General features: G+C 42.5%; 1 long non-coding RNA gene across 2 annotated transcripts in view; it reads left to right on the top strand.

Moving 5' to 3' along the window:
• Positions 1-15,154, top strand: part of LOC124545364 — a 453,450-nt gene that overhangs the window by 243,910 nt on the left and 194,386 nt on the right. The gene's annotated exons all lie outside the window — the stretch shown is intronic.

Here is a 15,154-nt window from a genome sequence, read left to right as displayed (position 1 = left end):
TGAGTACTATTCATTGATGTAGGGCCCTTACCAAGTAAGATTAACGAAAGAGATATACGTTATCCAGATGAGAGCTCAGTGTTCACTACGAGTTCATTTAAGCAGTACGAAGCGTATAGAAATCATAGAGTGAAAAAATAGTTCTTCCTCCAAATTAGATTTTCCATCACGATCACGAGGGCATATAATAAGAGAAATACGGTATCACTGATCAAACCAAGCATTATCCCCACTGATTACCATGAGACCGAATCTATTCTGTGGTATTGTATTCACGTAATGCGATAAGGAAAGCAAGTAAACGTAGCATAGGTGAGTGAGGAATCGTTATAGCAGCGCTACGGGCCACTATACTGACATAAGCGACTTTGACAAAGGACAGATTGTTATGAGCCGACGACTTGGAACGAACAGCTGGTCTGGCGTGAGCGTCTATGAGAAGTAGATGAAGGAATATGAAACCACGAGTGGACCACAAGGCTTTAGATGTCCGCGCCTCATCACAGAACGTAGAGGCAGCAAAGTAGGACAGGCGGCGATCTGTAGCACATCTGACGACAGACCACAGTGCTGGTGCAGGAACAAGTGTTTCGGAGAGCATCATTGAGCACACATTCTTGACGTGGGGTTCAGCAGTAGAATACCCATAGCTGTCAACGTGGGCGTTGACCCGACTGCTTAGCCAGTTACGATTGCATTGGTATGGGATCATCGAATTTGGGTCGTGAACCAATTGAAATGAATCACGTTTCTTGTTAAACCAGATGAATGTTCGTGTCCGGATACGACGTCATACATCGCACTCAGACGTCGGTCGGAGGGGCCAATATTATGCCATGTAAGACGTTCGCGTTAGCGTCAATGGAACCTGTGACAGTAATCAAAGGCACTATGACAGTGTCGTCTACGCGACGATTGTTACGTACCACATCCATCCATTCATGTTTGATGTCTTCACCGACTGCATGACATCTTCAAGTAGGATAACTGTCCATGTCACAAGCCTAGAATCGTTCTGCAGTCGTTTTAAGAGCATGATTGTGAAATAACACTGATGTCTTGACCACCAAATTCTTCTGACGTGAATCCGATGGAACACCTATGAGATGCTGTCGGTCGCGAGCTTCGCGCCCACGAGCCACCCATCCGAAATTTAGGAGAATTACGTTACCTGTGGGTATACATCCGGTGCCACATAGCTCCGGAAACCTACCAAGGATTCACTGAATCCATACCACTCAGAAATGCTATTGTACTACGTTTCAAAGATGTACCAACATGCTATTAAGCAGTTACAGTTAAATATTTGGGTCATATATATATATATATATATATATATATATATATATATATATATATATATATATATATATATATATACTTCGTTTTTCCTCTGAAGAGCACATGGAACCATTACTTAGCATTGTCTTTCTTGTTCTTCTCATCTTCCCAAAATTTCCGCATCCTTTCATTTTGGGCCTCTCTTATCTCTTACGTCCACGCGTTTTTAACTTTCAAATTCCTTCTCTTGCGTCTTAGGCATGAAATTGTGTGTACTGATTTTGTGTCTGTATGTAGTTCGTGTAGTCGGCAGTCGGTCAGTACCGATTTCTGTGAGGTCACTTTGGGTATCTGATAGCATATTTTGGATTGTCGGGTTCCGTTGATGTGGAAGATTTTCTTGGTCAAGCAAGCGTTATCCATTCGTGCTCTATGACACTAGGATTTCGTACGTCTTTTCTGTGCAAGTGAGGTGAACCGCTCAGTCAGCGAATACAGTTCTTCTGAACTTTTGGGCCTCCAGATACCACATCGAATTTTGAGTCAAATATTTTTCTCAATCTTTTTCGTTCTATTTTCTCGATATCTTTGACGTTGGTAATTCATGACGACGTCACCATTGCGTAGAGTGCTTCTTTAAGAAGGACTGTAGGAGAGTGATAAAATTTGGCTCTAATGGACAGCAGTTTTTTGTTGTACATATTCCAGGTAACCGTGTAGGCTTTACGTACTTTTTCTGCACGTGTTTTGTTAGCCACTCTTTCGTTGCTAGAGTTTCCAATAATTTGACCTGGTATTTAACTTCTGTGGTGTTGCCGTACTTGGTTGCAACTGATGCCAAGTTTACGGCACACTGGACTTGCATTCGGGAGGATGACGGTTCAATCCCGTCTCCGGCCGTCCTGATTTAGGTTTTCCGTGATTTCCCTAGATCGTTTCAGGCAAATGCCGGGATGGTTCCTTTGAAAGGGCACGGCCGATTTCCTTCCCAATCTTTCCCTAACCCGAGCTTGCGCTCCGTCTCTAATGACCTCGTTGTCGACGGGACGTTAAACACTAACCACCACCACCCCACCACCACCAAGTTTACGCTCTTGGACTTATACATCGTGTTTTGGCGTAAGAGAATATAGAAGGCAAGCTGAATTTCGTGCAATTGTTGGTTTCCAAATCCGTGTTGGTTTGTGGACGGAAGCTTTTATGTCTCGGTTACACTTGCTTATCACCTTATCTATGAGAATAACGATAAGATTGCTGTGATGATGCACAGTTCAATGCTCCGACGACAATCTAGTTTCATTTGTATCTTGCAAAACTTACAATTCCTAGTGCGTTAACGTGACTACCGCCTAATTCCGACGTCAGCGTGCAACAACCTCTCACAGACGGCAGGTGGCAGCACTAGCAGTGGAGGGTATATAAAGCGTGTCGGGGAAGACACAGAAAACATTGCAGTCGTTGTCGTACTCCAGAAACAGAGCGATTTATCTGACGTACGAAAGGGCATGGTCACTGGCTTTGGGGCCAAGGGTGGAAGTATTTCTGAAACAGCTAAGTGTGTAAACTGTTCATGTGGCGCTGTGTTGGTAAAATACCGCTATCCAAAACCGGCGCTGAGGCAATTGTGCTGCACCACGAGCCGTAGACAACGGTGAAAGACGGCTGCGAAGGTGTGTACGGGCGAATAGGTGTGCAAATGTTGAGGAAGTGACCGCCCAGATGAAACATGCGGCCACCATCAGTGTCTCCTCAACGATCTTGCAGAGAACGTTTCTGTACATGGGCCTTCGCAGCAGGCGCCTACTTCACGCACCCACGCTGACAACTTTTCATCGGCGAAGAAGGCTGAAATTCGCAAGCCGGTACCGAAATTGAACGTCCACTGAGTGACGACGGATGGTCTTTTCAAAAGAATCACCTTTTATGCTCCATCGGGCAGACGGCCGTTGGCGTGTACGACGCGATACGCCTGAAAGCAAAATCAGGGGGCATCGTGATCTGGGGAATCCTTCTGTGCAATTAGACACAATGGATCAATACAAGTATGCATCTACCCTTGGGGATCATGTCCATCCCTACATGCAGTTTGTTTTTCCTCGGCACGACGTCATCTACTAGCAGGGCAATGCAACGTATCACACAGTTCATAGTGTACGTGCGTGGTTCGAAGAGCACCAGTAGTTCACCGAACTTGCATGGCTACCATACTCCTCGGACTTAATTCCTATCGACAGTCTGTGGGACCACCTCGACCAGTCTGTTCGCGCAATGATTCCTCAACTGAGAAACCTAGCGTAACTGGCCACAGCACTTGAGTCGGCATGGCTCCACACCGCTGCCGGTACCTTCCAGAACCTCACTGACTCTTTTCGTGCACGTCTCGCAGCGGTTCGCGCTGCAAAAGGTGGTTATTCAGATTTATGACACGAGATCACATTAATGCAACTGGACAGTGTATGTATAGAGAGTCTCTTGCGAATACTTTTACATCCGCGTGAATGGGAAGGAACACAGGTCACTTCTGTTTATAAAAAGGACAAATAACTGATGGACGGAATTCTAGAACAATACGGCTAACTTTGAACAGTTTCAGGATCCTAGGATACATTCTATAACGAAAAGAAACTTCTGTAAAAAAATCAGTACGAATTCAAGTAAAACCACAGTGTGAAATTTAGCTTGCTTTATTCACACACGTTATCTCACATATATGTTGTGTATTAAACAGGGGACCTAGAAACGTTGTAGCCCTCAGTGGTTCACAAACCCATAACAGGCCACAGCAATCCACCCATCCCACCACCGCCCCACACCGAATCCAGGGTTATTATCGCACACGTAGTAGATGTAGGTAAACAGAAAGACTGTCTTACTAGGTTTCCGAAAAGCTTTCGATACTGTACCGCGTCGTCGACTAATAATCAAGGTATTTTCAGATATCCGTTTGGCTCGTTCAGTAAGTGACTAATATAACCTAGTATGTCATATCTGACGGAGAATTTTCAGCATAATCGAAATTAACGTGGAGTGTATCCCAAGGAAGCGTTATAGGACCCGTGTGCATAAACCATTTATGAGAAAGGATTGGCAGCACTATAGGATCGTTCGCTGTCGATGTTGCTTGTGCCAGGGTAGTGTTGTCGTCTGATGATCGAAAGGATTTCGTGTAATGACCAGTAGCTGCAAGTGTGGATGAAGACAGGCTACACTGAAGTGACAGAATTCGTACGATACTTCCCAATATCGTATCGGACCTCCTTTTGCATGACGTTGTGCAGCAGCTCGACCTGGCATGGATTTAGCAAGTCGTTGGGTGTCCCCTGCAGATACAATGAGCCATTCTGCCTCTTTAGCCGTCCATAATTGCGAAAGTGTTGCCAGTGCAGGATTTTGTGCACGAACTGATCTCTCGATTATGTCCCATAAATGTTTGATGGGATTCATGTCGGGCAATCTGGGTGGCCATATCATCGGCTCGACTTTCCAAAATGTTCTTCGAACCAATCGCGAACAATTGTGGCCCAGTGACATGGCGCAATTTTCATCCATAAGAATTCCATCGTTGTTTGGGGACAAGTAGCTGAACGTAACCATTTCCATCAATGATCGGTTCCGTTAGACCAGAGGACCCAGTCCATTCTATGTAATCACAGCCGACGCAATGTGGACCCACCACCAGCTTGCACAGTGCCTTGTTGACAACTTGGGTCCTTGGCTTAGTGGGTTCTGTACCACACTCGAACTCTACAAGCAGCTCTTACTATCTGACGAAGCCATGATTTTCCAGTCGTCTAGCGTCCAACCGATATGGTCACGAGCCCAGGAGAGGCACTGGAATATTTACTGCCTTGAAAATCTCCGAAACTGAATGTCCCATGAGTCTAGCTCCAACTACCACTCCGTGTTCTAAGTGTATTAGTTCCAGTCGTGCGGTCATAATCACGCCGGGAAACATTCCACATGAATCAGCTGAGCACAAATGACAGCTCCGCCAATACATTGCCTTTTTATTCCTTGTGTGCGCGAAACTACCGGCATGTGTATATGTGCATATGTGGATCCCATGACATCCGTCATCTGAGTGTAGGTTCTCATTAAACTGTTCGCTCCATTTAAAAGATACTGCAATTCTTCCTCACTTTCATTGAGGATACCAATGTCATCAGCAAATCTTATCACCTATATCCTTTCACTCGGAATTTTACACTACTGGCCATTAAAATTGCTACACCAAGAAGAAATGCAGATGATAAACGGGTATTGATTGAACAAATATATTATACTGCAACTGACAATTGATTACATTTTCACGCAGTTTGGGTGTATAGATCCTGAGAAATCAGTACCCAGAACAACCACCTCTGGCCGTAATAACGGCCTTGATAGGCCGGGGCATTGAGTCAAACAGAACTTGGATGGTGTGTACATGTACAGCTGCCCATGCAGCTTCAACAAGATACCACAGTTCATCAAGAGTAGTGACTGGAGTATTGTGACGAGCCAATTGCTCGGCCACCATTGACCAGACGTTTTCAATTGGTGAGAGATCTGGAGAATGTGCTGGCCAGGCAGCAGTCGAACATTTTCTGTATCTAGAAAGACCCGTACAGGACCTGCAACATGCGGTCGTGCATTATCCTGCTGAAATGTGGGTTTCGCAGGGATCGAATTAAGGGTAGAGCCGTGGGTCGTAACACATCTGAAATGTAACGTCCACTGTTCAAAGTGCCCTCAATGCGAACAAGAGGTGACCGAGACGTGTAACCAATAGCACCCCATACCATCAGGCCGGGTGACACGCCAGTATGGCGATGACGAATACACGCTTCTAATGTGCGTTCACAGCGACGTCGCCAAACACAGATTCGACCATCATGATGCTGTAAACAGAACCTGGATTCATCCGAAAAAATGACGCTTTGCCATTCGTGAACCCAGGTTCGTCGTTGAGTACACCATCACAGGCGCTCCTGTCTGTGATGCAGCGTCAAGGGTAACCGCAGCCACGGTCTCCGAGCTGATAGTCCATGCTGCCGCAAACGTCGTCGAACTGTTCATGCAGATGGTTGTTGTCTTGCAAACGTCCCCATCTGTTGACTCAGGGATCGAGACGTGGCTGCACGATCCGTTACAGCCATGCGGATAAGATGCCTGTCGTCTCGACTGCTAGTGATACGAGGCCGTTGGGATCCAGCACGGCGTTCCGTATTACCCTCCTGAACCCACCGATTCCATATTCTGCTAACAGTCATTAGATCTCGACCGACGCGAGCAGCAATGTCGCGATACGATAAGCCGCAATCGCGGTAGGCTACAATCCGACCCTTATCAAAGTCGGAAAGGTGATGGTACGCATTTCTCCTCCTTACACAAGGCATCACAACAACATTTCACCAGGCAACGCCAGTCAACTGCTGTTTGTGTATGAGAAATCGATTGGAAACTTTCCTCGTGTCAGCACGTTGTGGGTGTCGCCACCGGCGCCAAACTTGTGTGAATGCTCTGAAAAGCTAATCATTTGCATATCACAGCATCTTCTTCCTGTCGGCTAAATTTCGCGTCTATGGCACGTCATCTTCGTGGTGTAGCAGTTTTAATGGCCAGTAGTGTAATTCTACTCATGAATCTTTCTTTTATTTCTGGCATCGCTTTTTCGATATGCACACTGAACAGTAAGGGCGAAAGACTACGTAGTAAAGGCGAAAGACTATAAGGGAGGTAAAGACATGTTACTGCTGAATCAGTACTGTCAGCGTATGCAGCAGAAAAAATTGCGTTTCCATGCTGTCTTCCCGTTATAGATGTTGCAGATGTAGGCTCAGCAATAAATATGCCGTGACACGACATAACGACACAAGCTTCCTAACATGTACTCGTGTTTTTGGAACGAATAAGGACATGGCAGTCGTGCGATATTTAACTTTCTTTCAGCCGTCACCGGCCTGCGCTGTGGCTCCCCTCGCGTGGAGTGCGGCTCTGGGACGGCCACTCGACATCTGGCAGCAGTAGCGGCCGGGACGCGACGCCATAAAGCACGGGCTTTACGCGGCCAAGTAAAAGCAGCGCTCCGTCTCAGTCGGGGCTGCGGAAAAGACGGCGCGGCGCGGTGCGGCCTCTCTCCCGGCTGCTTATTTGCTCTGCTTTCCAAAGCAGGCCCCGGCCGCGGCTACGCCAAATCGTCGTTCAAACTTCCGACAACTGCTCCCGTATTCCAAATGAGCATTCTCTTTGTATCGAGGATTCTTCTAATCGGGAAAGAGAGAACCGCATCGAGCGGCGCTCCTGATCCGGCGGGCAGAAGAATACAAATGGCTCGCGGATGGCACTCGGAAAGAAGACGAGAGACTCGCAGCCGGGCGGGCGCGCCCCCTCGCCCGACCGGGAGATTGATTGCAGATACAAATCAATACCCGGCGGAGCGGCGAAATGAAGAGGACAGGGCACGGGAGGCGGCCCGGGGCCCGGACGCCGGCATTTGCATTTATCTGGGCCGCCGGTGCCGCCTCTGTTTTACGACGGCCACCGCGCGCCACGCTCTGTCTGCGCTGTACGAGGCGCGAAATTTCGCCCGCTGGGAGTCCGCCGTAGAATGGCACCAAAACCTACAGAGTTGCTGTTTCAACGCGGATATCTACGCAAATACTGTAAATAGCCTGATTAAGCAACAATATAACGGACACGATTTTTATTTAAGTAGCCAGGATGATTGCAGGTACTAGTAGATGGGAACAATGGCAGGAGGGTGTCCACAATGAGGATATCAAAGAGAAACTGGGAATGAACTCTATAGATGTAGCAGTCAAGGCGAACAGGCTTAGATGGTGGGGTCATATTGCACGCATGCGAGAAGCAAGTTTACCCAAGAGACTCATGGGTTCAGCAGTAGAGGGTAGGAGGAGTCGGGGCAGACCAAGGAGAAGGTACCTGGATTTGGTTAAGAGTGATTTTGAAGTAATAGGCTTAACATCAGAAGAGGCTCCAATGTTAGCACTGAATAGGGAATCATGGAGGAATTTCATAAGGGGGACTATGCTCTAGACTGAACGCTGAAAGGCATAATCAGTCTTAAATGATCATGATGATGATTTTTTTTTGTCAAGAGAGGAAGAAAATACCTTCGCATTGGTCTAATTCTGCAGAACGATATTTTCAGAAGGTAGAATTTCACTTACGAAATATAGTTATGGCCGATGGAATGTTGATCAAAGAAAAGTTACATGTAAGATGATTTTCACTCTTCTTCTTCTTTCGTTTCACACTCTTTGGAATACGCTGGATCAATCATTTCTTTGTGCGTTGTTATTTTCTTAGGACCCAGTATTTCTTCATTCTTTCTAATCTTCTTTTCCTCTCTTCTTCCGAGATTAAGGGATTGGACTTTTGTGTAGATTTGTCTGGGAACCTTATGTTTTCATCTTTAGTAATTACTTTGAAACGTCCCCTTAGAAAAATTAATGAATGACTGTGTGGAAAAACCTCTTACATTATTTGCTTTTCAAACAGCTGAGCAAAACTGAACGTTCAAAAATGGTTCAAATGGCTCTGAGCACTATGGGACTCAACTTCTGAGGTCATTAGTCCCCTAGAACTTAGAACTAGTTAAACCTAACTAACCTAAGGACATCACACACATCCATGCCCGAGGCAGGATTCGAACCTGCGACCGTAGCGGTCTCGCGGTTCCAGACTGCAGCGCCTAGATCCGCACGGCCACCTTCGGTCGGCAAAACTGAACGTACTCAGACATTACTCTCTTTACTTATTCTGATCAACACTAAACTGACACACAATATTTTTAGCGCCACGCAATCTGACTTTTAATAATCCCTACAAAAGAATGGCCCTGGCTAACAATAACCTATACGTTTCATGAATCACTTACCTCACAAAGATCTTCGTTACTCGAACTACTGCAATACAGCGAGCGCCACTACTGCCAGCTAAATAAAAGATTGAAACTACTGAAGGGACTGACTACTGATAGGCATACTTAGCAAATGAAAGGTTTTGATAAAGAACAAACAATGTATTTACCTTAATAGTGTTCAAAAGTCATTATATATATATATACACATCAGCTCAAGCTCATGACATCCAGTCTTACAAATTTACTGTCTCTGTCCAGATCATCCGCTCTCAAAACTCCGCCATCTCACTCCCCACATCCACCACTGCTGGCGGCTCACCTCCAACTGCGCAACGCTATGTGCTGTTCACATCCAGCTGCCCAACACTACAGTAGCGATTATTCCAACAATGCCACCCAGCCACAGACTGTACACAGCACATCCAGTGATTTTCATACAGAGCACTACGTAGCGTTACCAATATAAAAACCTAAACAGCCTACTTACAACTTTAGCTGTTCTATTGATAAGTGAATTTTCTGAAATATTTAATTCTACTAGGTCTTTCTCAGTTTCTTTAAACCAGTTGGGTTTCTTTTTGCGGTTACGGAAAAGGTCAAACATTTGTTTGGTTAGTCTGTTGGAATTCATTCTGAGAAGATGACCTTCTTGTAGAGAGCTTCATTTTTTATGCATATAATCTTATTGTCTTTTGGTCTACGACTTTTCTTAAATTTTTTCTTTCCTTTAGCTCAAGTTTCTCCATTTGGCATTTGAAATTCATGTTTAGTGTTTCTGCTGCAAACAGTGCTTCTGGATTAATCACTGTCTTGTAATGTGTAATTTTGGATCCCCATGAAAGGGATTTTTTGTTGCATGTATTTTTTGTTAGTTGGAAGGCCAATTCAAGTTTATTTTTTCTGGAATCCATTGGTTTGCTTTCCCCAGCATTCCAACTAATCCATTCTCCGAGATATTTGAATTCCTTTACTATTTCAATCTTTTGTTCTTGAACTTTGAAGTATTTTCATGAGTGCTTGATGTTTGTCAGTATCTTAGTTTTTTCAAAGGAGATGTGAAGACCTATTTTAGCTGCTTGTTTTCTTTTTGTTCAAGGATTTGCTCCCGTGCTTCTTTCATTGTTTCAGCAAACACTGCCATATCATCTGCAAAAGCAATGCAATTTACTTTAAGGTTCTTCTTTTTGCAACCCAGTCTTATACCACTCTTAATATTTGTGTTCCATTCTCTGACTACTTTCTCAAGCGCACAATTGAACAGCAACGGTGAGAGCCCATCCCCCTGTCGAACTCCCGTTTTTATTTCAAAGGGTTCCGATAATTCACCCGCAACTTAACTTTCTCAAATGTATTTGCAAGGATCGCTTTTATAATATTAGTTGTTTTCTTATCCAAAACCATTTCTTCCAGGACTGATAGCAGAGATTCTCTATCAATCGAATTATATGCTTTTTTGAAATCAATGAAGGAGATTACGTATGTCTTTGCCCTTGATTTTTGGTATGCCATGATGTTTTTGAGGTTTAGTATTTGTTCCGAACATGATCTACCCTTTCTAAAAGCTCCCTGGTATTCCCCGATTTGCGAGACCAATTGCGGCTCTACCCTGTTCGAAAGGACTTTAGAAAGAATCTTGTATGTTATATCCAGCAGTGATATTCCTCTGTAATAGTTGGGGTCTGTCTTCAAACCTTTCTTGTGGATAGGGTGGATGAGAGCTGTTCTCCATTCTGTGGGCATCTCTTCTTCTTTCCAGATTTTATCGAAAACACACTGAAGGGATGTAATGGCATTTTTGTCAGCTTTTTCATGTTTTTCATTATTATTATTCTTTCCTTTCTCAGACGTTATGTCTGGTTAAAAATGGAAAGTGACGCGGACCTTGATCAAGCGTGACTTCCTTTTAACTGTACAGTATATGTTACATTGCATTCAGGAACTTTCAGGTAATTGAACATGTATCAATAATTACAGATTTCTGTAGTTGTATATATAAGTTAGGATGTAGCTGTATTGCGTTGATGTACTGGTGGATATTGTGTGGTATGACTCCTGTAGTTGATAGTATAATTGGTATAATGTCAACTTTATCCTGATGCCACATGTCCTTGAGTTCCTCAGCCAGTTGGATTAATTTTTCAATTTTTTCTCCTGTTTTCTTCTGTATATTTGTTGTATTGGGTATGGGTATTTCGATTAGTTGTGTTAATTCCTTCTTTTTAATGGTGAGTATGATGTCAGGTTTGTTATGTGGTGTTGTTTTATCTGTTATAATGATTCTGTTCCAGTATAATTTGTATTCATCATTCTCCAGTACATTTTGTGGTGCATATTTGTATGTGCGAACGTGTTGTTTTATTAGTTTATGTTGTATGGCAAGTTTTTGATGTATTATTTTTGCTACATTGCCATGTCTTCTGGGGTATTCTGTATTTGCTAGTATTGTACATCCGCTTGTGATGTGATCTACTGTTTCTATTTGTTGTTTGCAAAGTCTGCATTAATCTGTTGTGGTATTGAGATCCTTAATAATATGCTTGCTGTAATATCTTGTGTTTATTGTTTGATCCAGTATTGAAATCATGAATCCTTCCGTCTCACTGTATATATTGCCTTTTCTTAGTCATGTGTTGGATGCGTCTTGATCGATGTGTGGCTGTGTTAGATGATATGGGTGCTTGCCATGTAGTGTTTTCTTTTTCCAATTTACTTTCTTCGTATCTGTTGATGTTATGTGATCTAAAGGGTTGTAGAAGTGGTTATGAAATTGCAGTGGTGTGGCCGATGTATTTATATGAGTAATTGCTTTATGTATTTTGCTAGTTTCTGCTCGTTCGATAAAGAATTTTCTTAAATTGTCTACTTGTCCATAATGTAGGTTTTTTTATGTCGATAAATCCCCTTCCCCCTTCCTTTCTGCTTAATGTGAATCTTTCTATTGCTGAATGTATGTGATGTATTCTACATTTGTGGCATTGTGATCATGTAAGTGTATTGAGTGCTTCTAGGTCTGTGTTACTCCATTTCACTACTCCAAATGAGTAGGTCAATATTGGTATAGCATAAGTATTTATAGCTTTTGTCTTGTTTCTTGCTATCAATTCTGTTTTCAGTATTTTTGTTAGTCTTTGTCTATATTTTTCTTTCAGTTCTTCTTTAATATTTGTATTATCTATTCCTATTTTTTGTCTGTATCCTGGATATTTATAGGCATCTGTTTTTTCCATCGCTTCTATGCAGTCACTGTGGTTATCCAATATGTAATCTTCTTGTTTAGCGTGTTTTCCCTTGACTGTGCTATTTTTCTTACATTTGTCTGTTCCAAAAGCCATATTTATATCATTGCTGAATACTTCTGTTATCTTTAGTAATTGGTTGAGTTGTTGATTTGTTGCTGCCAGTAGTTTTAGATCATCCATGTATAGCAAATGTGTGATTTTCTGATGCTATGTTCCAGTAATATTGTAACCATAATTTGTATTATTTAGCATGTTGGATAGTGGGTTCAGAACAAGGCAGAACCAGAAAGAACTTAATGAGTCTCCTTGGTATATTCCACGCTTAATCTGTATTGGCTGTGATGTGATATTATTTGAATTTGTTTGGACATTAAGTGTGGTTTTCCAATTTTTCATTACTATGTTTAGGAACTGTATCAATTTAGGATCTACTTTGTATATTTCCAATATTTGTAGTAACCATGAGTGGGGTACACTATCAAAAGCTTTTTTGCAATCAATGTATGTGTAGTGTAGCGACCTTTGTTTAGTTTTAGCTTGATATATCACCTCTGCATCTATTATCAGTTGCTCTTTACATCCTCGTGCTCCTTTGCAACAGCCTTTTTGTTCTTCATTTATAATTTTGTTCTGTGTTGTATGTGTCATTAATTTCTGTGTAATGACTGAAGTTAATACTTTGTATATTGTTGGTAGGCATGTTATGGGGCGATATTTGGCTGGGTTTGCTGTGTCTGCTTGATCTTTAGGTTTCAGATAGGTTATTCCATGTGCAAGTGTATCAGGGAATGTGTATGGGTCTGCAATGTAACTGTTAAATAATTTAGTTAGATGTAAATGTGTTGAGGTGAACTTCTTTAGCCAGAAATTTGCTATTTTATCTTTTCCAGGGGCTTTCCAATTGTGCGTAGAATTAATTGCTCGGGTGACTTGATGTTGCAAAATTATCACTTCAGGCATTTGTGGTATCATCTTGTATGTATCTGTTTCTGCTTGTATCCACCATGCATACCTGTTATGTTGTACCGGGTTTGACCATATGTTGCTCCAGAAGTGTTCCATGTCTGTTATGTTTGGTGGATTGTCTATTTTAATGTGTGTGTGTTATCTATTGTCTGGTAAAATTTCTTTTGGTTTGTGCTGAATGTTTGGTTCTGTTTCCTTCTATTTTTACTTTTTTGTATCTTCTAAGTCGTTTGGCCAATGCTTGTGATTTCTGCTTCTTTTCATCTAATTGCTCTATCGCTTCTTGTTGTGAGATTTTAGCTAACCTTTTTCGTTTTTTGTGTGATATTTCATTTCTTATAAATTGTGTTAGCTGTCCGATGTCTTTTCTCAGTTTTTCTTTTCTGATCTGTAGCCTGTGTTGCCATGCTGGTTTTGTGGGTTTCTTCTGTGTGTTGGTTGGTTCTGATCTCTGCCTAGTGTGTATATTTAGTGTAGTGAGTGCTCCTATATAAACCAGTAGTTGTAACTCTTCCATAGTTGTATTTTCATTTATTTCGTTGTGTATGATTGTGTTGATAGTTGTTATTGTTGTTTCGACTTGTGGGTTATTTGGTGGTCTATGCAAGAATGGTCTAATGTCTGTATTTGTGTCTTTGTGTTCTATATATGTCAGCTGAAATTTTTCTTCTATATCTAACATGTGTGTCACTTCGTGTTCTATTTGTGCTTGTTCTGGTGGCTGTCTTAAGATTTCGTTTTCCTCTGATTGTTTAATTGATGCGTATTGTTCTTTGTTCGTTTGCTCTGGGATGTTTGAGTCCATTACTGTATTTTCTTCTTCTTCTGATTGCACATTATTTTGTTCCAGTATTTGTTGTACTTGTTCTTTGATGTTTTCTAATTCTGACTGGGGTATCCTGTTATTTTTGATTATTATACAGGTCTGATCAGCTAGTCGTTGTTCTGTTAAAAATTTTAATTATGGGTATCTGGTAATAAATGGTGCGTATACTTGTGATCTGTATCCAGTTGTGTTGGTTCCTAAGTTTTTTGCATGGCAATAACAGAATATGAGGTGTCGGTTAACTTCATCTGACCATCTCATCCTCTGTCTTTGTTTTCCTTCTAGAGTGGTTGCAGAAAGCATATCCTGCAAAACACCTCTATTTGGATTTAAATCATTTTCCGTGTGGCTAGCAGTGTCGTTACCATTGTGGACGGGCATAGGGTTCAAGCGTCGTCCCCGACCATGACAGCGCTTGTCCGAGGCTTCATTAGTTCTGTCCTGAACCAACTAATCACACTAAAAGGGGGGTTAGCCCTATTAGTGGTTTGTTCTTTTCGTCGCCTTTTACGACTGGCAGAACATACCGGAGGACTATTCTTTATTATTATTATTGTTGGCGAATTTTCCCTAAAAGGAAATCGTTAAGCTTATGACTTTGAAGGCTTGTTCTTCTTGTCCTTCCAGTACTCCTTCATTCTCTTGGAAAGGGCCTCTTTTCTCTCCTCAGACCATTCTTGTTTGGTCCGCTGTTTTAGCGCTTCTGACTTTACTTCCCAATTGTCTATGTGTTTTTGGAAGGTGCTTCTTTCTGTGGTGTTTGTGGTGCCAATTGCTCGTAGGTCTTTTCGGACTCCTTCCATCCAGGGTGTCGAGACTTTAACTGTCTTGATGTGTTCTAGAATTTTCTTGGTGAGTCTTGTTTCAGGGAGTCTATCTAAATGTCCGTAGAATTTAAGGCGCCTTTTTCTCATATCGTTCTCGATGTTCGAATATGCTTCTACTGTTGAGTTCTTCTGTAGTCTGTAGCCATCT

The sequence above is a fragment of the Schistocerca americana genome, chromosome 1 (genome assembly GCF_021461395.2).
Source record: "Schistocerca americana isolate TAMUIC-IGC-003095 chromosome 1, iqSchAmer2.1, whole genome shotgun sequence".
Lineage (NCBI taxonomy): Eukaryota > Metazoa > Arthropoda > Insecta > Orthoptera > Acrididae > Schistocerca > Schistocerca americana.
The sequence above is the reverse complement of the archived record's forward strand: the minus strand, read 5'-3'. Positions and strand labels throughout refer to the sequence as shown.